Here is a 23,918-nt window from a genome sequence, read left to right as displayed (position 1 = left end):
GTTCTGATTGTCATAGTTGTTTAGCTGCTCCCAGTGTAGGTTTAGTTCAGTTTTTCCCTCATTTTGTCGCCTTTTCTGTGTTTACTATCAGCCACAACAAAGGTTCGCTTTTTGTTATACTTTGTTTTTCTCCTGTGTCTGCATATTGGGTCTGCTTCATAAACACACCAGCGTGTCCTGCTGTGACGAACAAATTATTTTTCCAGGCTTAGATGATCTTACAATTACTGAGAAGCATTGTCCTCTCCAAATTACGCGTTATTTGCTTTAAGGTGTGTGTTTGACAATTATACCACGGAGCAAAATACTTCTCATTTTAGGCTTTCTTTTTCACTAACAAGATAATTGACTGCTGTGGGAGCAACGTTTAGGTAGCCACTGCACTGTGTTGGCATATGGCATTGAAGATAACAGTGGAGGAATTATATTCTTAATCTAGTTATTAGTTTTACTTACAGCACTTTCAAGAAGACATCTACTCTGATGAAGTGTATATAAGTGTATTGCCCAAACAATTTTTCTATAGTTTTTCTATATCTTGCTGTACTTTTATTTTTCATTGTCTGCTTGTTTCCTTTTATTTATTATTTTCCAGATCACTTGCTTTATTTTATCCCTTATTTATTTATCAAATAAATGTTGATTTGGTTCTGAGCAGAGTTCATTTGCTTGAATTTGAAGTTTTAAAATTCAATTCAAATTTAAATTGTATTCGTCATACAATCATACGCAGTACATCGTGTAGTGAATAGTGAATATTTACAGTTAGAAACAGTTACAGAGAAAGAGGTAATAGGAGTTGCATAATAGATAAAATAAAACGTCTAAGAGATGTAAAGAATAAATTAAGGATTTAACCTAAGAAGTAAAGACTAAAGCAAGAATTAAAGATAAATTAAAGAATTAATAAACAAAGTACAATGTAAATGACCATTTTTCAAAAGCCGCCAACTGTCTGCCATCTATACTCCAGTTTTGAGATCCCTTCCCAGACGCCTTAATGCCCACTCACACCCTGGGCCACCTCAGGAAATCACATGATAGGGTGGGGCTTGGTTTTACAATTATGAGCTCATCTGAAACCTTGGCTGATTGTGACCTACACCCTTTTTCACACCTTGGCTCGTGTGAATTGCTAGAGGATCAATAGGGGGTCCATGTCCCATTTTGGGGACACTCCCATAGGGCTTACATCTGGGACTCTCAACCATTTGACCCTAGAACTGAAGAAGCTTCTTGGAAGAGAAGTGAAACATCTTCAAGAAACTTAAAGAAGTCCAGATGCTTTTTTCCCCAAGCTTCTTAAACTCGTTGAGCTGTTTTTCAGCAGCTCTGATGTCACTTTGTGTTCAAACTGAAACACTGAAACAAAGATCCCGTGAGTCCTCATTATGACAGGATTTAGTGTCAATGTGTGTGATTGGAGCCTGAGCCTTACATTTCTATACTTTTCTATATTCTACATACTTGTAATAAGGTGACAAAACATTTCAGGTCATCTTGTATATTAACACAAAAAATGATGCAGTGATTAGTGGAACAAAATTATTTCCTTAAGGAGCAAATGATTCCTGTTATGTAATGAATAATGTTTAACACATTAATTTTGAGGAAGCATTTTCACTATTGCTTGCAGCTCACTTTGCCTTGATTTCCTTTTGTTTCCAGATTCAGATCAATCATGGGAGTCACTCTTAAATTTTGATTTCTGTAGATAACTGACCTGTTCAAATGAATTAAGGCTTAATAAAGCCAAAGTTCTTACAGGCTACCAGCCAGTGGCAGTCAATAGTAACATTTTATCAGACCCAAAAGTGCAACAAGTAATGTTGTAAAAAAAAAATTAGTAACTTTTAAACTTTTCGTTGCTTCTCACTCAAAAATAAAGACCTGCCTTATTACAAACAAAAGCTTGTCAGTCCAACAAACCCCACCCTGTAGTTGCTGTGATGCGTGTTTTCAAGCTATATAACACAGACTATTTGTTTTTCCCTGAGTAAACCAGCAGATGATAGTAATGTGCACGTGAGCCTGGTTGTGAGTGTTGTACTTGTCTGAGCAACGCCCAGTAGAAACTGACTGTTAGTCAAACCTGGGTAATTATACAAGTTTGAACTGGTCTAGTTCACTGTGGTTATTTTCCGTGTGAAACTCAAGTGTATTGATTCACTTCCACACACACTTTAATTTGTAGTTCAAATGCATTCTTTGCCTTTGAACATTAAATCTGTTGCAATAATTTGTACAGAGCTGCATGAGATATCAAGACTGTAACAGTTCTCCAAAACCACATTCAAGTTAACGCCTCCATTATTGGGCCACAGTTTGTGTTGATACCTGAATTTTTATTTAGAGAGAAAAAAAAAAAAAAAACAACAACTTTTTACCTCAGGCCTGATCAGCTGATTATGACTACATAATGAACAAAACTCAAATCCATTATTGTAAAATGTTTCCAGTTTACTCTTCATGTGAACAACCTGCAAAGATCACAGCTTTCATTAGACCAACATGCCTCAGTGACTCATTAACAGCTTATACTATCACAATACAAGAAGATGGAACCATGACATGATACTGGAAATGTTTCCGTTTCAGAGTAATTGAAAACCAAGACCATGTGCACCCCATGTGAACTGTTGTATTCAAGGATTCATTCAATAATATATTTACTCAACCAAAATTTCTGTTTGTTGAAATTGGCAATAAATGCCATTGAAGCTGGATGTTATAGTTGTTCTCTTGTGTGTTTTCCTGAAATTTGGATTTTGGCTTTTGACTTCTCTGGATTTTTGGGTTAGTTTTTTAATCCTTTCTGCCTGTGAGTTCACATTTTGGTTCTCATATACCCACAGCTACGAGGAGTAAAAACTTTAGGACTCTAGTGGAACATTCTAAAGTGCAGATTTAAGAGTGGATATTTTTTTTACAGGTTTTATTGATTATTTGTAAAAAAAAAAAAAAAAAAAAAGACTAAAGTAAAAAAAAAAGAGTTGTCTTTAATAAGTCCCTTAAACCTTTAATGGCGTTAGATTGGTTTTAGGGATTTTTTTTATCTTTTTTTTTTTTTTAATTAACCACACTAAGAAGTGTGGAAATGATTTAAATGTGTCGTTGTGCAGTTAAAGCTGTTTATGTGACACCCTGACCTCCTGTGGAGCAGCTCTGAAAGAAATAGTCAATCGGCAGAGGACACATCGACAGTTTAGTCCATTCACAGAAGAAAAGACCAGAGAAAGGCCTGGACGTCCACAGAAGACACGTGTGGATGATCCAGATCCTATCACGGTAAAGAAAAAAAGCCTTCATCACAACATCAGCTCTCAAGGAGGGAGACCATCATTACCCAAGTCTTCCATTAAGAGAGTTCATTGTAAATCCAGTGTTTGTAACTGTCTCTAAAACCAAACACCAAAACAGACCACATAAAAGTAAAAATTAATACAAGCTCAATTTATCTATTCTGTTGGTTATGATTATCAGAGCAAACAGTGGATCATGACAGATACATTTTTCTGTTTCAGTAATTCTTGTTTACCTGCTGTTGTCATACACTTTCTTATGAAAAAGAGTCAATATACTTTGTTTTTTTAAAACTAAGAAAAAAGGGGGTTGTGTTTGTACAATATCTAAATGTATGTGTTTTTTCTAAATTGTGCTAAATTTGCCCATTTTGTACTGAAATCCAGCGACTGAATACCTTCTGTAACATCTCCACTTTGAATAAAATTATGATTGTTTTTAGGCAGCAGTTCATTTTTTGGTAATTCATAAATGTGTGTAAATATGATGTTAAGACGACTGTGTATTTATCTTTCAATTTTCTGAGTGATTGACAGACTGATTTATGATATGTTAACATGATAAATTTTGTCAATCTAATCCCATCAGGATAACAAATATTTACTTCCTGTTGTAGAAAATCCATTAGTTTGTGAAGCAGTGTTTTGAATCAGATACTTACATATTTAATATTTATCTGAACTCCAGATATCAAATGTCATCTGTTCATCAAACTATTTGATTCCAGCCACACTAGAATTTCACATGTCAAATCACAAAAAAGTGATCTATAATATAATAAATATATAAGTTTATGGTAAAAAGAAGAGAGACTTACAGGTTGTTCAAACAGAGCAGAAGCTGAAGAATCTCTACTATACACCCAAGGTTTGTCACTGTGTTCTTGTCTCAACTCGTGTTGTCTGGCTCCAAATGTTCATCAGCTTTGCCTGTTTTTCTTGTTTGTATTTTTTTCTCCACCCATTTGATTAAGGGTGCATTGGGAATATAAAATACCATAAAGGCACAAATAAGTCACATAAAAAACAAACAAACAAACAAACAAAAAACAGCACAGAGTGAGAAAAAAGTTTACATTTATTTTTTATATCTCTTTGAATGTGTTGGTGTGAGATTCTATCCTGAAAGAAGAAAACAGGAAACTGAGAATAATACACAAATTATTTCATTTAAAAATAGTTTTAAATATTCTTGTTACTGCAGTCAGTAGGTTTTAATTTGTTTAGAATAAATTCATAATTATTCTATAGATGTCACATTGACTCCAGAAAAAAATAATAAATAAATGCTTCAAAGTGTTAAAAGGGCACGAAAGAGAGCATGTGAGCACAAAGGCATGACCATGGCAGTCAAGAAAAAAAAGGTTAACCGCTGTATTTCAAACCAACCCATTCTTTCTACATCTCAACCCCATTAAATGATCTGGCTGTTTGCTCTCATTTACATGCCGTCTCAGGCCTAAATGTTTGCTTATTCCAGTATCATTCCATAGATGTTTTCTAATCTAATCGAGCATGTATTCCCTGCTGGTAAAATTAATAATGTAGTTAACAAGTAGAAAAACAAAATATGTGAGTGCCCTGTGTGAGAAAACAATTTGGTTTATTCTGCTGATACCCCTCCATTATCCAAGTGTGTGCTTTTTTAATGACTTAAAAGTGTAAAACCTCAATTTCAATTCCATGAATACAAACTTTGTGTCGTGGATTATGAATCTATAGATTAAAGGTCATGATTACTTCACAGCCTGGCTTGAGACAGAGTTGTGAGACTGTCAGTCTACATTGTCTCTGCAGAAAATGAACCTATGAAACAAACTACAGCTGATTATTTTACACACACCAGACTGGATTTATTTAACCTCCCAGCTTCAGGACACATTTGATCATTTTAAACCAAAATATCAATCATCATATGTTAAAAATGGCATTAAAATCAGCTGACTACACTTCCTGCAGGTGAAGAAATAAAGTAGAATTTTATTACAGCTATAAATTTTGTGAACAGCAATGTTAACATTACTTTTATTTTTGTTACACAGAACTATAAAAACAAGAACTTGTGAGCTGCAGCCACATAAGTCTAATTTCCCCCTGTGGAAACCTGCAGATAATGTGCACTCCATGTCAGTGTTTTTTATCATGGTTTGCAATCCATACCGGGTGCTCTGCCATGGTGATGTGTCCTCATGTTCCACACACACTTTAGTATGCAGTGTGTGTTTCCTCTTTGCCTTTGAACATTAATATATTATTAAAGAATATTTCTTTAGTGGGAAGAAGGAACAAAAGACAGGGAAACAGTGCAGCTGCTCAACATCTGGAAGCCCCCCCTACACAACCAGAACTTTGTTTTTGTTGTTTGTGCAACAAGGATTTCTGCTTCTTTGAGGAGCACAATGCAACTGGAATTTAGGAGTTACCCTCCTGAGCTGAAAATTTACATTTACATTTGCAATGATTGATTACACAGCAGTGGGGAGTAGATGTCATCACAGTAGATGTCTTTCTGAAAGTGCTGTAACTAAGTTTAAGAATATAATGCACCCACTGTTATCATCTTCAATACCCTGTACCAACATAGAGCAGAGCAGCTATCTGAACGCTACCCCAACAGAGGTCGATTATCTTGTTAATAATTTTACCTCCTCACTACGTACGACTCTGGATACTGTAGCTCCTGTGAAAACTAAGGCCTCAAATCAGAAGTACCTGACTCCGTGGTATAATTCTGAAACACGTACCCTAAAGCAGATGACTCGTAAGCTGGAGAGGAAAATTTAGAGGATCATCATTTAGCCTGGAGAAATAGTTTGCTGCTTTATAAGAAAGCCCTCCGCAAAGCCAGAACATCTTACTATTCATCAATGATTGAAGAAAATAAGAACAACCCCAGGTTTCTCATCAGCACTGTAACCAGGCTGACAAAAAGTCAGAGCTCTTTTGAGCCAACCATCCCTTTAACGTTAACTAGTAATGACTTCATGAACTTCTTCACAAATAAAATTTTTATCATTAGAGAAAAAATTACCAATAATCATCCCACAGATGCAATATTATCTACAGCTAATCTTAGTACCATTGATGATAAGTTAGACTCTTTTTCTCTAATTGATCTTTCTGAGTTAACTTCAATAATTACTTCCTCACTTCACTGTTAATTCCTCCATCAACGGTTAGCTGAGCTGGTCAGAGCGTGGTGCTAATAATGCCAAAGTCATGGGTTCAAGTTTTTTTTCCACTATGTTGAAGTAATTTCTTGTAAACACACATTTCTCTTGTGTTCTTAACAGTTCTTCCACCCTCTTTTTTGGTATATTAGACAAAAAAAGGGGTCGGTTTAGGCACAAGTTGTGGGCCGGTTAGCTCAGCTGGTCAGAGCGTGGTGCTAATAACGCCAAGGTCATGGGTTCAATCCCCATACTGGCCATTCCAGCAGCCATCTAAGGTGCTGTCTGGTGATAGATTGTGGATTTTATTTGGTGGGATCCAAGAAAAATCCTCTGCCAACTTCCAGGTGAGTGATGTACGCAACTACAAATGACAGCAAACCACAAAATTCACTGACACATGACACGCTAATGAATACATTACATGCTTAGCTACAATCTCCAAATCACTTTTCCAGCTACTTTCTGGATAAATCACTCATTTCCAAAGTCTGACACAGCATACTGCATCAAAAACTGCTGCTTTATATCCTCACCTATCGACCCTAACAGTAGAAGACGCACACCATGTATTGTTTTGTGGCAAATTTCTTCTTAAAGCATTTTTTGTAAGTCAACAGAAGAGTTTTTTTCCCACTATGTTGAAGTAATTTCTTGTAAACACACATTTCTCTTGTGTTCTTAACAGTTCTTCCACCCTCTTTTTTGGTATATTAGACAAAAAAAGGTGTGGGTTTAAGCACAAGTTGTCGGCCGGTTAGCTCAGCTGGTCAGAGCGTTGTGCTAATAACGCCAAAGTCATGGGTTCAATCCCCATACTGGCCATTCCAGTATGGAAGGTGCTGTCTCATGGTAGACTGTGGTTTTGTTTGGTGGGATCCAAGAAAAAAACTTCTGCCAACTTCCAGGTGACAGATCGGGCCACGTAAGCTTTATGACGTCCATTGGCAGTTGATACTCTGGCTTAGTGGGTGGATCCACTGTGCATGTGGCAGGTAGGACTACGTTTTTAAGAGCTTGATACATGGGAGAAATTCTGTGGCATGCACTTATTTCAAGCAACAATCAATTATTTCAAGCAACAATCAAGCAATATCCACCAGCCACGTGACCAACCCAACACCAGCAGTTGGCTCAAGCAGACTCCAACGAACGTTCGTGAAAAGTGGGAGCTTCTGCCAGACCACGTGGCCTAACGGACAAGGCGTCTGACTTCGGATCAGAAGATTGAGGGTTCGAGTCCCTTCGTGGTTGGTTGTGAGTCCTTGAGGAGCAGGCATGCGTTCGCAGCATGCCAACCTCAGCACCTTTATGTCATCCAAAATTGCTACGCTGTTGTCAACTTCATGTCCTTCAACAGAGACTCTACGAGGCTCGAATGGCCAGGTTGGGGACTGAAGCCGTGAACTTGGCCTTATCAGTGCCAGGCTCCAGTAGTCTTGGCTTAGAAGCAACCATAGAAAGTCAATAACATGCCATGACCTCAAGCGACATGGGTGAAAAAATCACGACTTGGAAGCAGGCTGTTGGTGGAACTCCACCTGCATAGGTGGCTTCTGATCAGTAGGAGCTTCCAAGAGTTGGCTTTCATTGGTACAGCTTGAAGTAATTTCTTGTAAACACACATTTCTCTTGTGTTCTTAACAGTTCTTCCACCCTCTTTTTTGGTATATTAGTCAACAAAAGGATCAGTTTGCACACAAGTTGTAGGCCGGTTAGCTCAGCTGGTCAGAGCGTGGTGCTAATAACGCCAAGGTCATGGGTTCAATCCCCATACTGGCCATTCCAGTAGCCATCCAAGGTGCTGTCTGGTGATAGATTGTGGATTTTATTTGGTGGGATCCAAGAAAAAACCTCTGCCAACTTCCAGGTGAGTGATGTACGCAACTACAAATGACAGCAAACCACAAAATTCACTGACACATGACACGCTAATGAATACATTACATGCTTAGCTACAATCTCCAAATCACTTTTCCAGCTACTTTCTGGATAAATCACTCATTTCCAAAGTCTGACACAGCATACTGCATCAAAAACTGCTGCTTTATATCCTCACCTATCGACCCTAACAGTAGAAGACGCACACCATGTATTGTTTTGTGGCAAATTTCGTCTTAAAGCATTTTTTGTAAGTCAACAGAAGAGTTTTTTTTCCCACTATGTTGAAGTAATTTCTTGTAAACACACATTTCTCTTGTGTTCTTAACAGTTCTTCCACCCTCTTTTTTGGTATATTAGACAAAAAAAAGGTGTCAGTTTAGGCACAAGTTGTGGGCCGGTTAGCTCAGCTGGTCAGAGCGTGTTGCTAATAACGCCAAAGTCATGGGTTCTATCCCCATACTGGCCATTCCAGTATGGAAGGTGCTGTCTCATGGTAGACTGTGGTTTTGTTTGGTGGGATCCAAGAAAAAAACTTCTGCCAACTTCCAGGTGACAGATCGGGCCACGTAAGCTTTATGACGTCCATTGGCAGTTGATTCTCTGGCTTAGTGGGTGGATCCACTGTGCATGTGGCAGGTAGGACTACGTTTTTAAGAGCTTGATACATGGGAGAAATTCTGTGGCATGCACTTATTTCAAGCAACAATCAATTATTTCAAGCAACAATCAAGCAATATCCACCAGCCATGTGACCAACCCAACACCAGCAGTTGGCTCAAGCAGACTCCAACGAACGTTCGTGAAAAGTGGGAGCTTCTGCCAGACCACGTGGCCTAACGGACAAGGCGTCTGACTTCGGATCAGAAGATTTTAGGATTCGAGTCCCTTCGTGGTTGGTTGTGAGTCCTTGAGGAGCAGGCATGCGTTCGCAGCATGCCAACCTCGGCTCCTTTATGTCATCCAAAATTGCTACGCTGTTGTCAACTTCATGTCCTTCAACAGAGACTCTACGAGGCTCGAATGGCCAGGTTGGGGACTGAAGCCATGAACTTGGCCTTATCAGTGCCAGGCTCCAGTAGTCTTGGCTTAGAAGCAACCATAAAAAGTCAATAACATGCCATGACCTCAAGCGACATGGGTGAAAAAATCACGACTTGGAAGCAGGCTGTTGGTGGAACTCCACCTGCATAGGTGGCTTCTGATCAGTAGGAGCTTCCAAGAGTTGGCTTTCATTGGTACAGCTTGAAGTAATTTCTTGTAAACACACATTTCTCTTGTGTTCTTAACAGTTCTTCCACCCTCTTTTTTGGTATATTAGTCAACAAAAGGATCAGTTTGCACACAAGATGTAGGCCGGTTAGCTCAGCTGGTCAGAGCGTGGTGCTAATAACGCCAAGGTCATGGGTTCAATCCCCATACTGGCCATTCCAGCAGCCATCCAAGGTGCTGTCTGGTGATAGATTGTGGATTTTATTTGGTGGGATCCAAGAAAAAACCTCTGCCAACTTCCAGGTGAGTGATGTACGCAACTACAAATGACAGCAAACCACAAAATTCACTGACACATGACACGCTAATGAATACATTACATGCTTAGCTACAATCTCCAAATCACTTTTCCAGCTACTTTCTGGATAAATCACTCATTTCCAAAGTCTGACACAGCATACTGCATCAAAAACTGCTGCTTTATATCCTCACCTATCGACCCTAACAGTAGAAGACGCACACCATGTACTGTTTTGTGGCAAATTTCGTCTTAAAGCATTTTTTGTAAGTCAACAGAAGAGTTTTTTTTCCCACTATGTTGAAGTAATTTCTTGTAAACACACATTTCTCTTGTGTTCTTAACAGTTCTTCCACCCTCTTTTTTGGTATATTAGACAAAAAAAAGGTGTCGGTTTAGGCACAAGTTGTGGGCCGGTTAGCTCAGCTGGTCAGAGCGTGGTGCTAAAAACGCCAAAGTCATGGGTTCAATCCCCATACTGGCCATTCCAGTATGGAAGGTGCTGTCTCATGGTAGACTGTGGTTTTGTTTGGTGGGATCCAAGAAAAAAACTTCTGCCAACTTCCAGGTGACAGATCGGGCCACGTAAGCTTTATGACGTCCATTGGCAGTTGATACTCTGGCTTAGTGGGTGGATCCACTGTGCATGTGGCAGGTAGGACTACGTTTTTAAGAGCTTGATACATGGGAGAAATTCTGTGGCATGCACTTATTTCAAGCAACAATCAATTATTTCAAGCAACAATCAAGCAATATCCACCAGCAACGTGACCAACCCAACACCAGCAGTTGGCTCAAGCAGACTCCAACGAACGTTCGTGAAAAGTGGGAGCTTCTGCCAGACCACGTGGCCTAACGGACAAGGCGTCTGACTTCGGATCAGAAGATTTTAGGGTTCGAGTCCCTTCGTGGTTGGTTGTGAGTCCTTGAGGAGCAGGCATGCGTTCGCAGCATGCCAACCTCGGCTCCTTTGTGTCATCCAAAATTGCTACGCTGTTGTCAACTTCATGTCCTTAAACAGAGACTCTACGAGGCTCGAATGGCCAGGTTGGGGACTGAAGCCGTGAACTTGGCCTTATCAGTGCCAGGCTCCAGTAGTCTTGGCTTAGAAGCAACCATAGAAAGTCAATAACATGCCATGACCTCAAGCGACATGGGTGAAAAAATTACGACTTGGAAGCAGGCTGTTGGTGGAACTCCACCTGCATAGGTGGCTTCTGATCAGTAGGAGCTTCCAAGAGTTGGCTTTCATTGGTACAGCTTGAAGTAATTTCTTGTAAACACACATTTCTCTTGTGTTCTTAACAGTTCTTCCACCCTCTTTTTTGGTATATTAGTCAACAAAAGGATCAGTTTGCACACAAGATGTAGGCCGGTTAGCTCAGCTGGTCAGAGCGTGGTGCTAATAACGCCAAGGTCATGGGTTCAATCCCCATACTGGCCATTCCAGCAGCCATCCTAGGTGCTGTCTGGTGATAGATTGTGGATTTTATTTGGTGGGATCCAAGAAAAAACCTCTGCCAACTTCCAGGTGAGTGATGTACGCAACTACAAATGACAACAAACCACAAAATTCACTGACACATGACATGCTAATGAATACATTACATGCTTAGCTACAATCTCCAAATCACTTTTCCAGCTACTTTCTGGATAAATCACTCATTTCCAAAGTCTGACACAGCATACTGCATCAAAAACTGCTGCTTTATATCCTCACTGTTAGATTATAATATTATTTTATGCCATGTTAGACCCCTAATTAAAGATTGTGAATTATTATGTAGTTTTACTTTGCATTATTCTCCTGAATTAGAAGAAGCCCACAACTATTGCATTAGTTAAACTGATTTGCATTAAAGTAGACTGCTGATTTATTGTGAATGAATGATATTGTTTTATGATGCATTATACTGCTGAGTTATAAGAAATACTGTTTGCAGAAAGTCATCGCCTTATTTGTCTGATTAGAAGAGAACAGAACATACTGGAGTTTTCTGCCCCATCTCAGCAGGAGCAGATAAACAGGGAGCCAAGGTCGTAGCTTAGGCACTGTGTGAGAGAAAGCATGTGAATGTTTAGGCTTTTATGATAAGGTGGAGACACCAGAGGCTATAAAAGTTTGAGCAATGCTCCACCATTTTGAGATCTGATGCTGTCTGCATACAGTTTCCATCTCCCACGTGTGTGATCATTAAAATCATCGTTTGACTCAACCCGACCGGACCAGTGTTGTTATTGTGGTTTTTCTCTTGTCTCCATCCCCAATATTTTTGAACCATAACATTTTGGGGGCTCGTCCTGTGGTATTGGGGTGGAATTTAAAGGTTTGGATGGTCTGAGGTTGTTGAATGGACAGGCACGAGCCAGTGGTCTGACGTGAGTGGGCATAAGCCGGCTTATCTAAAGGTAAGGCACTACCTGTTGAAATATTTCCAAAGTGTGCCAAATTGGATATGACTAAATTAAAGTCTACTCACTGAAATTACTGGTAGAGGGCAAGGCTGGACTGGGACAAAAAATCGGCCTGGGCATTTTGACTAGAGACCGGCCCACCAGGATAAAGATTGAAAATGTGACGTCATTCAGGGGTAAAACCACAAAGGATTCTGGGAACTTGTGGCAAGAGGTACTAGCGCACGCAGGCTTTCAATTGAACTCAGTTACACAGCGATAAAAAGAAACCCAAAAAATGGCAAGAAGCTGTTGTATTATTAACTGCAATAGCCGGTCGCATGACAGCCGAAGGGTAAAGAGATCGTTGTTTTTTTTATCGGATTACGTCGTTGAAGAGAAACTTTTAAGCCATGTTTCCGAAGTAAGAGCCGATGGATGGTCTGGATATACCAAAACGTCTCAGAACACTCCAGCTCACATGTTAGTCTGCTCCAAGCATTCCCGCAAAGGTCAGAGTTTTTTAGTAGTTAATGCGTCATTTTTCTTAACATAATTAGTGATATAGGTTACAAGCAAGTCTGGCGGTGAACAGAAATTGTCGCGCTATGCTCCTGTGTTTATTGTGCATAAATAGTGAATTGTCCTGACACAATATTGCGTTTCGCTTCTGTTATTACCATGGTACATTGACAAAAACATATACTTTTATTCACAGGGTAAAACAGTTGTTTTGTATCACTAATTGTCCAGTGCGATTACAGCATACAATATTATTGTCACTGCTACATTTCTGTAATGCTACCAGAAATTATTTCCACTACTAATTAATTACCGTTGAGCTCAAAGGTTATATTAATAAACGGTTATATTAATAAACGGTTAACAAGTGTGTATTTATGACGACGATTTGTGAGACTGGTAAACTTACCTTTGTTCGTACGATGGTCTTTTGTTCTACACGGTGCATTTCAAGGTCCTGCACCCATCCGTCGGTAAACTGTTCCTGGGCTTGTTGCAGTGACCTGAAGTTACTAAACTTCATGAGTGTATGCACTCACTCCAAGAACCGTATAATTATAAATCTGAGCGCGGTGAAAGTTGGGCAGCATGCTAACGTCTTTTGTCCACTCTGTGTGCTCGTAAGGGTCTGACCCTTTCACTCCTTTGATTTTTTCCTCGTATCTTTTCTTTGTCTTTTCGTCGAGTCTGTCTTTGTACGGACCGGCATTGTTCTCCTTTTGTTTTGTACATTCCTTTTTTGTGCAGCAAAGAAAAAGCAAGAAAGTATTGGAACCGGAGAATGAACGTTTTGCGGTGCTGCAAATGCTTGCATTTGATGTGGTACTTGGATTGTTTTGCCACGAGTTCCCGGCATGCAATGCGCGAAAATCACGTGATTGCTAAACAAGGGGGAGGGTGCATCCGGCCTCCTCGGCTGTAATTGGTCCAGCCCAGAGTCGATCATGACCAATTGGCCAATCCAACACCTTTCACTATATATACCCTTCCTAAAAAAAAACAAAAAAAAACCCGTCAGCCCATAAAAACAAAAAATCGCCAGCGGCCCACCGGTCAAATGCCCGGTATTCCCTATGGCCAGTCCAGCTATGGTAGAGGGTCTGTTTTGATTGTGATGAGGATCCGCGTGTGTTATGCAGTTAAAGTCGGCTAAGAGTCTTTAATGAAGTTGAAGAAGTATGAAATGCTGGGTTAGAGTCCCAAGGCATTGAGATAAAGGCTCAAGTAGTTTGGTAGGGAATTGGTCATTTTGTTGGTTAAAGTCCAAATTGGTTATAAGTGTGGACCTGTGTGATTATAAGTGAGGGTAGGCTCCATTGACCTCTAGGTTGCACTTGCCTTAGTCAGACTCTTGTTTTAGGGCGTTGGCTGTTGTTTCAAATTGTTATAAATTATTATAGAACGGCGGTTGGACCGCTAAGAAGCACATTGCTCAGAGGTAACGCTTGCCGGGGTTGGGGACGCTCAATGCCCGTCCTCTTTGAGGGATAGTCAGTTGGTCACTGTGGAGCCTGGGGCACTCCAGAACAACTAAGTGGTTTCACCACTTCACCGTCAGAAACGGTGTTATGTGCTTTTTTGGACAAAGTTAAATTGAGTTAGGTGCTCTTTAGAAATTAGGTCAGAAACTGTTCCAGAAGTAACAGATACTGTTTGATTGATTACAAAAAAGTTAACTTTCTTCGGTTGGACCCGTTATGGTTAAATTTGTCGAAATTTGTTAGGTGCTGAATCTGTCTGGCCTTGCAGTGATTGTAAATATAAGACGTCTTTGTAATATAAAATAAAAGAGTTTTGTCTGAGCTTTGTGTGAGACTGTGGGTGAGGTGCAGCACCTCACCCACAGTCTCACACAAAGCAGCGCTGCGAGCTATTTTTAGATTGTGTGTGAACATGCAAATGAGCTGTGACGCGCACAGAGGACTTTTGTTGCTGTTTAGCGTGTTTTTGAGCTTTATAATTATGAGTTGCAAACAATGATACATGCTTGTAATTAAAACGCTGATTTTGCTGATTATAATATAACAAATAAGGTTTTGAGGGACTAGCGTGTGAATGATGTTGGGTTTTAAAACTGAAACTCAGAGAGGAGTGTGTTGGGAGACTGGCATGTAGTCTGCAGTGCAAAGGTGGGCGTCTTGCCTGCTGGTCTATTTAACAGTGATGAAAATGATATTAAATAAATCTCTCAGTGTGTTGATACAGGTGGCTACGGGCCTGGACCAACTGCCCCCACAAGCACAGCGGCCGAAGCAAATTATAGTAATGGAAACCAAACTCAGCAAGAATCAGCAGCTGTGGAAAAGACAGCAGCTAGCGGAGAATTAAAGGACAAATTATGAGAAGTTTTAAAGGAGAAATTAAGAGAAGTTTTAACACATAAAATTGGGGCCAACAGACTTGTGGAGGTTGGGAAGGCGTCCGGAGCATCACAACAAAAGGTGAAACAAAACACACAAGCAGAGAAATGTGAGAGAGGCACATGTTAGAGAAATGCCTCGTTTAAGAAAAAACGTTAAATTAGCCCATCTACAAACGCACATACACTGTTAGACATTTTATTGTATTTTTACATTAACTTACTGGCAATAGTGTTGCCAGTAAGTTACTGTAATTACTGATCTACAGTATCTTTACTGTTGTGATGTTTTACATTTCAACCACTTTACTGTAAACATATATTACAGTATAACAGCTTTACTGTAAACGTGGTTTACAGTTAGAAAGACTTACCGTGATTAAGTTTTATAGTATCACTGTACTGCAAATGTGGTTTATGGTATAACACTGTAATTGTGTACAGTATAATTTGTTTAGACTGTAATTGTGTTTTACAGCATATAAAATAATATTAACATTCATATTCAATATTAGAACATTTACAAAAAACAATATAATTCAATAAAGTAGTCTCAGAATAGTGAATTAAACCAACATTTATTGTTGATATTTTTTTAACAAGAAAAACATTTTTCAACTGAATAAAAACAATGCCAATAACCAAAATAAATAGAAGCGTACATGAAAACTACACAGTCCTTCACCTTTCTGTCTGATTTTTTTAAGGAAAACAGTTTTTCATTCCACTAAAAACAGGACAAACCCACCAGCATGAACATTAAATAAACTATTACAATTGTAAAACACTCATTTACAAAATGTAATAATTATCAGTGGGTCCCAGGAAATAGAATGTGACATGGGATTTAGATTTCCATTACCAGGATGGTCGGGTTCAGCGTAGTCTTCATCACCACCTGTCAAAGACACATCATCAATATTCATGTTTGCTCAGGTTATTCACTTGTTCACATCTGTCTGAGATCATTCATACTGTTGTATGGATGTGTGTACAGTATGTATATAATTATCAGCTATGTAAAAGATATTATCATCTCTGTTCTTACCTAGTTGGAAGTCCTCCATTCAAACTCAGAGAGCCGCTGGAGGAAGGTGGTGATCCGAGGGCTGATGCTTGTAACCTTCCTCTTTACGACACGACCTGTCTTGCGGCTTGTACCAAGTTTTGCAGGGCATTTTGTTCCCATGTCTGGATTGATCCTCACAAAGAACCTTTTAACGGAAAAAAGGCTGCTTTAATTTCAAAATTAAAACATACGTTACAGCAATCACCTATATGTTTCTGCAACTGTAGTCAAGCTATCACATATATTTCATTCTTAAATGGTGTAAAGTATTTACCTCTGTATCATCTCCAGTGTGATGGACGCTGACTCCTGATACTCAAGGTTGAAAACGTAGTATGACGCAAAGAAGACAGCAAGGGTGCTGGCAAAGTCATGCATCTGCTCAGGCTCATAAAATACCTTGCCCTCCAAACTGATCATCCAGCGGCTTGCAGACATGAAATTATTCCCTAAAAACAGACAAGAGTCCAATAAGACAATGTGCTCACCCTTACAAATAAGGTTTCCACAAGAATGCTGGATAACAGGCCTCACACTGTACAAAAATAGAATCCACACGGTTTGCTGCTATTTCTCTTATTATTTATTATCTAATGAAAATTATGATCAATTACAGGAAAAAACTGCCTTATGTCTTTGCATTTTGGCCTGTGCTGAAATGTCATTAGAGACTACACCTTCAAATAAATCATGACCCAAACATGGGGGAAGCCCAGTACAGACATGAAAACATTTCAGAGAATTGAAAGGTGAGTCAAACTTTACCCCCTGTACCATGTCTTGGTCAGTGGTGGATAGCTGTTGTACACTCTCCTTGTGACCAGTGATGGTTCTTTTTGGACCAAGCTTTAGTGGTGTCTTTTCAAAGTTTGTCCTTTCAATCAAGCAGTATCTACAAAAATGCGTACTACAACTGAAGTTTTCAGTGAAACCACCTAAGCAGTGTGAACCAAGATTATCTCCACAAATGGAAATCAAGGCCGCTTTGAGGGTATTTCCATCATCTGTCTCAATCCCTGTATCTTCTAGATCTTTAAGGTCTGTGATAATACTTGAGAAAACTTTCTCCTGACCAAATGTCTTGAAGTCCCTTTCTCTGCACAGCATCACCAACTGCATGGGATCAACTGAAGAGCGATTGTGTGGCTGGACCTCACCTAGACTCATGTAAACCCCCAAAACTTTATGTTTTTTCTTCCCTGACCCAAGAGGATTCACAACCTCAAATCCATCCTGGTAAAGGATGATGGACAATGAAGAAGGATTGTCTTTTAACAGAGCATTTTCTTTCACATTTCTTCCATCTGCCACATCCTCTACAACCATGTTGGAAGAGGTATGATTTTTGGATTGGTGATATTGCTCTTTAACACTTGACTGTCGAAGGAGTGATTTTAATGTCTCTTTGATGGAAATGTACTGGCAGAAGCATTCCTTTCCAGCAGCATCACTTCCCAGATAAATCTGGGTGGGTTCAACATAGTCAAAATACTGCTTGTAAAATTTTCCCATTGTTTTGTCAGATCTGAGTATTCCTTTGTTGTATATTGTGAAGACATCCTCTTTAGAGAGATTTTGAATAATCATTTCTATCTCAGTTTGTGGTATGTCTAGCTCAGAAAGCTTGCCCTTCAACTTGTCAAAAACATCTGCCATAGAAGTGCTATGGACATGCAGAAATCCATCAAGAATACATTGTATTGTGCTCGCTGGCAACAGCATCTTGACTTGCATTTTCAGGTAGAAAAGAGCCAAATTATGTAAAAATGTCTCTTGTTGATTATCACACTCCTCTAGATGATCACATGGAGTTGGAGTCAGATTCTCCTCAGAAGGCTGAGTACAGTCTATATTTTCGGGGAGAGTTGACACCTGAGTTGTTATCACCGGCTTATGTTTCCTGGATAAATGTGTGGCAAAAGATGAGCGCACTCTGAAATGTTTGTGGCAGTCATCATAAGGACAGACAACTTTCTTGCCATCTTTAATATGAAATCTCAAATGAGTGCATAATGCTGAAAAATTCTCTGCCACATAGAAACATGCCTCAACTCCACAAGCAAGATTTCCTTTAAAATGGGTGTGTTTAGTCTGAGCCCTGCGATAGCGGTGGTTCCTGTGCATATGGGATCTGAATGCAGAAAATGTTCGATAGGAAGAAGGACATTGCTCTATTCCACATGTGAATCGATAATTAGCTGTGTGCTGATGTTTCTTCGTATAATAACAAAATTGTCTTAATTCTGAACAAAAAACACCACAAAATTTACACCTGTACATGGCTGCATGTGTCTGAATTTGAATTTCCAAAAAAATGTTGTCTACCTTTATTCTCACTAAATATGTCTTTTTACCTGCTGTTTTGTCTTGTCTGTCAAAGAACTGAGGCTACATCACACTGTCAGCGCGGCCAGCAAGGGCAGGAGGACAGCAATGCACCACACTGGGCGGGAAAAGACAGAGAGAAAACTGTTAATTTAACGTTGCATTTATTTAACCCTTGAAAAATATATTTACATAAGTAAATAAAAGAAAAAAAACACACAACCCATCTTTTCCAGAATAATTCAACTAATTCCCTTTTGACCAACCTAACACAGACGTTACATGGTTTTCATATGAAAAAGACCCTGGATGACGTTGTATTAAAGGAAAAAAAACATGCTCCCCTTCCCACTTAAAAAAATAATAAATATTAAACTTAGGTTGGAGTTCCTCGCGCCACCAACCTAACGTTATATTAACTTTTTGTTGTTGTGTACTGCAGCTCACACAAAATTAAATAAAGCAGGCTAACCTACATGAGCAAGCTCAAAACTGGATAAGATTGTTTTAGCAGTCTCTAAATTTCCAAAAAAAAGTTGTCTTACTTTATTCTCATTAAATGTGTATTTTTACCTGCTGCTTTAGCTGAAGCTAAATGTCCCACTGTTAGCGTGGCCAGCTTCTCAAAAGTCATAGAACAGAAGCGCAGGAGGACAATGCACCACACTCGGCGGGAAAAAGACAAAGACTGTCGTTGCGCCTTTGTTCCTCGCCCCTCCCCGTGGAAAATATATATCTAAATATTTATTTGAATATGAAAAGAAAAAAAACACACACAACCTATTTTTTCCAGAATAATTCAGCTAATGTGCTATTTCGACCAAGCTAACACCGAATTTAAGCCCCCCCTCCCCCCCCACACACACACAAAATATATATGCTCTTAAAAATTAATAAACGAGTATGTTAGGTAGGAGAGTCCTTTGCATTACCTTATGACGTCCCGTTTGCAGTTTCCACACAGAGGTCCAACAATAACGAGGTGCAAAATCTTTTGTCCTCTCGAGCATATCGTAACGAAGAGTTAACAAAGTTGGCCTGTCTTTCCTCTCCTGTCAATCACTGGATCACAGGTCATGTCAGTCAGGATATGGAGTGGTGGTTGGTAGAGATAGGTTGGTGGGCGGGGCCAGCATGCATTCAGTGTGTGTTTCACTAAGTTGGGTTGACTAGTTCCCAGAAGAGTTCTGTACATGTAAATGAGCAATTCAGTTACTGCTCGACTGAGAAGCCTCCGCCAAATTATTACAATATTCTCCACTGACTGAAGTTCGCCTTTGGCAACGCAGTGGCAAGCACACATTTGCAGCAGCTGTGCATGTGCATACAACTGCATGCAGCAGATTAGATGATCAGAATTCTTGAACCTTACACACAGGCAAGTCCCCTAAAAAGTCAAAACCATAATACTTTCACTGGTATCATACTGACAAATGGCATAGGTTGGAGGAAAATCTGGAAATGGTTGGCAGTGAAAGAGTTAAAATGTAATGCACTATTGCAACCAACCACTGAAAGAGTAAAAATACACAAACAGTATGATGAACCATTCAAATCACATAATACAGTAGCACTACTGCTAATGTGTTAACGGTAGGTATAACTACTACCGCAATTTTAAAAAATACAGTAAGTAAATGTAAAAAACCTTAATATACCCATAATGCAAAGCAAATTACAGTAATTAACTGTAGAAATGTTTTCAGGTAAGTTACTGGGCATTTTGTGGTATTTTACTGTGAAAAATACAGCAAAGGTTAACAGTGTACACGCAATGAAGAAACAGCTTACACCCATGAACACGTGAAGATTTTCCAGCAAGTTTAAAGCAGTGAAACTTAACATATACCCGCCGTTAAATAATAAAGTTTATCCACTACTAACAAATAAACTCTCTGGGTTGCAGGACAACAACTTAACTTCAAAAAAGAAAAAAAAGACACGACAAATTTACTGGTTAATAAAAGTCAAATTGTGACATGTTTTCTGCTGATTGATTAATACAAGTGATTACTAAATGAAAGAAAATTCCAATTTTTGTGCTTTTAAACATGATCTTAAGAATTTTAACATGTACTTGTGTTGTCCTGTCAGCTTGGCGGGTCATGAGTGGATTAGATGGAGAGAAAAAACAAAAAAAGGGGGAGAGAAGGCTGACACAGGGCCTGGTCCCGTTGTTTCTCCCCTCTCTGAATAACGCAGCCAAAATAACATCATTTTCCTGTTCATCTGTTTTTGTTTTGTTTTTGTTTTGTTTTTTCTCTTTATGCTTGATTACAGGCTGCTTTGTCACCCAGAAAAGCCGAGGCTGACCCTGGACTCCTGCTCTCCCCTCTACCATCGTTGCTCTCTCCTTTACCATCTTTGATGTGACCCTGACCAAATGCTACAGCAGCTGGACCCACAACAACAACCTGAAAATGTCAACAGGGCTGCAAGAAAACGATCTCATGCAGCAGAGACGGAGAGAGTTAAATCCAAGGCCCGTTTCACTACACGGGGAGATTTCCGTCAGCGTCTTTTCTTTCTGAGAAGACTGAGAAAGGCCCGGCTCCCACCACCGATTCTGACCACCTTATATAGAGGAACTATCGAGAGCATCCTGAGCAGCTGTATCACTGTCTGGTTCGGGAACAGCACCATGCCGGACAGACGAGCTCTACAGAGGGTTGTGCAATCAGAAGAGCGCACCATCCGCTCCGAGCTCCCTGACCTGCACTCAATCTACAGCAGGCGGTGCTGAACCAAGACCAGGAAGATCGTGAAGGACCTCAGCCATCCCAACAACAGACTGTTCTCTCTGTTGCTGTGTACGTGACAAATAAACATCTGGATTTGGAAAACGAGGCACTCGCAAAGCCACCAGCATTGTGCCTGATCGGACACACCCCTCTCACACACTCTTCACACTCTTGCCATATGGAAAAAGACAGCTTCAGCTGACAGAGCTGTGACGAGACGCCCATTAAGCCCAGATGAAAAGTGAGGCCGAGCAAAACAATGCTGACCTTAACCACTCTGCATTAAAACTGTGCAGGACAGTGACGGACCAACAATGACCATCGGGCAGCAAAAAGGGCGTGCCAGAGACAGGAGGAGTAACTGAGGTCAGGAGGCACCTCAGAATGGACAAAACACCAGGAGAAAATAAGCTGAAGGCACAGGTGTCGGGGCTCGGCCAGGAGCTGACCTCTGAGAAGAGCCGAACAGCAAAGCCGCAAAAGGCCGTGGAGCAAAGCAAGGAAAACATCGATGGACTTCAATCTGAAGTGGACGGAAAAGATTGTGAGGTTTCTGCCCCTCAGTGAGAGCTCAAGGCATCAGAGCAGAAACTGACCATGGCTCAGGAGGAGCTGGCTGATTATCGAACCCATCAGACTTGGAGTCCCAGACACACGACTTGAAATCAGGCTCAGGACCTCAGCAAGGAGATGAGAATAAAGCAGAACGAGCAGCAGTGACAGCAGCTGAACTTTGACCTGAACAAAATCTTGACTTGGCTGGGAGAAACAGAGGAAGAGCTGGAGCAGCAGCGTAGACTGGAGCTTGACACTGACATCCAGACGATTGAGCTGCGTATCAAAACCCTGAAGGAGCTACAGAAGCAAAAGGGTCAAGTTAAGGAGGAGGGCAGGACCCCAGGGCACGCTTCAGGCCGTGGTTTACCCAGAACACCAGAACAGGAAAGTGATGAACACAAACACCCACACAAACACACACATCTACATGCATTGACTCAGAATGAAGAGAGACACACATATGAACATATGCACTCGTTGATTGAGTGAGAAATGACACACACACGTGCAAAAAAAAAAAATCGAAATGCTGATTCAATTCACTGAGAAGTGATCCACACACACACACATCTACAAGCTTGTGCAATAAAGAGTGATACACACACACGCTGATGCAATGAAGAATGCTTTACTAACAAATGCTGCACACAAACATCCAAATATGGAGTCGGTTACAACAATAAGAACTCATTGATTGTTTATTGGTTAAATGCATTTCATGCCACACAGAGGGCATCTGTGTAGATTTAGGGGACAGGGTCTAAAGCAGTTTGGTTGTGAAAACAATGTCTGTGCGTGATGTCTGTTTATGGCTTAAGGCCTCCACTGAATTGTGTACTGTGCTTCACACAGCCTGATAAGGAGCAGTGGTACAGAGTGAAAATGATGAGTGAATGGTGTGAGTTTTAGTTCGGAGAGAATATGAAAAGGTTGTGTTGATTTGACTCAGTTGTTTAAGTTTCTGCCAAAGCAAAACATTTGTGTGTAACCAGTGTCCACTATTGAATCAAGTCAATCCAACATGTTTTTGTCAGTGAAAAAAAAAAAAAGGGGACACCTTCCTGTTCTTTTTTCTGGAGGATACACAGATCGTTGTTTGCAATCGGGGCAGAATAATCCCCTGATCTGTGCCACGACTGAAGGGTGGTCTAACCCCTAAAAGTTGAAGAAGGAAGAGCAGAGGATCGCCCAACTGGGCGACACTGGTAGCTGCAGCAATACAATAAAGGCTAAAAGCTGTGGGAGACCTGGAGAGTGTCATCTGTACCCGCTATTGTTGGAATAATAGTTTGTCTTTCATCTGAACTGCGCAAACACAGAGGTCATCAGACATATGGTTCGCCCCTCAGGGGGACAAAGGACCTCAGGAGCGAGAAAGGATGGACCCGGCCACACTGAATTGAAGGGTGTTTGTGAGGTCATTAGAATAATGACCTCATCAGGGGGAATTGTTAGATTAGAATATTATTTTATGCCATGTTAGACCCCTAATTAAAGATTGTGAATTATTATGTAGTTTTACTTTGCATTATTCTCCTGAATTAGAAGAAGCCGACAACTATTGCATTAGTTAAACTGATTTGCATTAAAGTAGACTGCTGATTTATTGTGAATGAATGATATTGTTTTATGATGCATTATACTGCTGAGTTATAAGAAATACTGTTTGCAGAAAGTCATTGCCTTATTTGTCTGATTAGAAGAGAACAGAACATACTGGAGTTTTCTGCCCCATCTCAGCAGAAGCAGATAAACAGGGAGCCAAGGTCGTAGCTTAGGCACTGTGTGAGAGAAAGCATGTGAATGTTTAGGCTTTTATGATAAGGTGGAGACACCAGAGGCTATAAAAGTTTGAGCAATGCTCCACCATTTTGAGATCTGATGCTGTCTGCAGTTTCCATCTCCCACGTGTGTGATCATTAAAATCATCGTTTGACTCAACCCGACCGGACCAGTGTTGTTATTGTGGTTTTTCTCTTGTCTCCATCCCCAATATTTTTGAACCATAACATCACCTATCGACCCTAACAGTAGAAGACGCACACCATGTATTGTTTTGTGGCAAATTTCTTCTTAAAGCATTTTTT

General features: G+C 40.1%; 1 protein-coding gene, 1 long non-coding RNA gene and 6 other non-coding genes across 8 annotated transcripts in view; 6 read left to right on the top strand and 2 right to left on the bottom strand.

Annotated features, from left to right (window-relative positions):
- Positions 1-23,918, bottom strand: part of LOC113015885 (NACHT, LRR and PYD domains-containing protein 3-like) — a 525,401-nt gene that overhangs the window by 39,020 nt on the left and 462,463 nt on the right. The window lies entirely within an intron of this gene.
- On the top strand, positions 6,659-6,732 carry trnai-aau (transfer RNA isoleucine (anticodon AAU)). The gene has a single exon. It is a non-coding gene; the product is annotated as a tRNA-Ile (tRNA).
- Positions 7,654-7,726, top strand: trnar-ucg (transfer RNA arginine (anticodon UCG)). The gene has a single exon. It is a non-coding gene; the product is annotated as a tRNA-Arg (tRNA).
- trnai-aau (transfer RNA isoleucine (anticodon AAU)) lies at positions 8,182-8,255 on the top strand. Its single transcript has one exon. It is a non-coding gene; the product is annotated as a tRNA-Ile (tRNA).
- On the top strand, positions 9,708-9,781 carry trnai-aau (transfer RNA isoleucine (anticodon AAU)). The gene has a single exon. It is a non-coding gene; the product is annotated as a tRNA-Ile (tRNA).
- On the top strand, positions 10,275-10,348 carry trnaf-aaa (transfer RNA phenylalanine (anticodon AAA)). Its single transcript has one exon. It is a non-coding gene; the product is annotated as a tRNA-Phe (tRNA).
- Positions 11,234-11,307, top strand: trnai-aau (transfer RNA isoleucine (anticodon AAU)). Its single transcript has one exon. It is a non-coding gene; the product is annotated as a tRNA-Ile (tRNA).
- On the bottom strand, positions 15,979-16,718 carry LOC113016398 (uncharacterized). Its single transcript, XR_003271231.1, has 3 exons — positions 16,482-16,718; positions 16,187-16,352; positions 15,979-16,036 (listed from the first exon to the last, which is right to left on the bottom strand). It is a non-coding gene; the product is annotated as an uncharacterized LOC113016398 (long non-coding RNA).

This window comes from Astatotilapia calliptera, chromosome 3, assembly GCF_900246225.1.
Source record: "Astatotilapia calliptera chromosome 3, fAstCal1.2, whole genome shotgun sequence".
Classification (NCBI taxonomy): Eukaryota; Metazoa; Chordata; class Actinopteri; order Cichliformes; family Cichlidae; genus Astatotilapia; species Astatotilapia calliptera.
Note: the sequence above shows the minus strand (reverse complement) of the source record. Positions and strands in the feature narration are given on the sequence as shown.